This window comes from Arachis ipaensis, chromosome B09 (genome assembly GCF_000816755.2).
Source record: "Arachis ipaensis cultivar K30076 chromosome B09, Araip1.1, whole genome shotgun sequence".
Taxonomy (NCBI): Eukaryota; Viridiplantae; Streptophyta; class Magnoliopsida; order Fabales; family Fabaceae; genus Arachis; species Arachis ipaensis.
In genome coordinates, this window is record NC_029793.2 from 4,396,584 (window position 1) to 4,397,597 (window position 1,014).

The window sequence follows — 1,014 nt, forward strand, 5'->3', positions numbered from 1 at the left end:
TGTCAATATAAATTTAATTTTAATAATTTTAATATATTATTATAATAGAGATTTAAATTTAAACATTATATCTGTATTAGATAAAATTATAATATTTTAAATATTTATAAAATATAATAAAATATAAATAAATAAAAATATTTATATTTTATTTTATTATAAGCGTATGAATGTAATTTTATACCATTAGATTTTCTTTCTTCTCACTTTTCTTTTCATCCAAACAAAAGAAAAATTTCTCTCTATTTTCTTTCCATCAATTTTCTCTTCATCTAAACAACACACAAATAACTCTACTTTTCCTTCTATTTTCTCTCCTCTCATTTTCTTTCCTCTTATTTTCTTTCCTTTCATTTTCTCTCCTATATCCAAAGTTTTGTATTAAAAGTGAATTGGACCAAAGCAATTTAACATGAGAGAAACTTTGTTGTTGGGTGATAATGATATAAGTAAGAAAAAAAAAACATTATAATTAAGGTTTTTGCTGTACAATTTGGATTATAGAGTCAAAAATACGTAAGATACGAATATTAATTTTGCTTGTGGTACATTTTGGATTAAAATATTGGATTATTTTTGTTTTGCATTTTGATCAAATTTGATCTATTTCAAGTGGTTTGAATTGGATTAAATTTGTAGTTTTATAAATTAAAAAATGATAAATATACATAATAATTAATCTCAATATCAAATCTTAAATAACTAATAATGTCATAACAAATTTTAAAAATATCTTAAAATAAAATGTTACAAAATTATTAGATTGTTATTTTTGGTCATTATTTTTAGTCATCAACTTAATTTTTTTTAGTTTAGTAATTTAACAATATATTTTAACATACACTTTTAAATATTGATAGTTGATTGATGGTAAAAAATAATAAACCTAGTTAATTTTTTTTAGCATTCTTTTTTTTTTTTTATCAAAGATAAGAGACTCGAACACACAACCTCTTAATTAAGTATGGGAAAACTATGCCATTTGAGCTATTACTCATTGGCAGCATTCTTCTA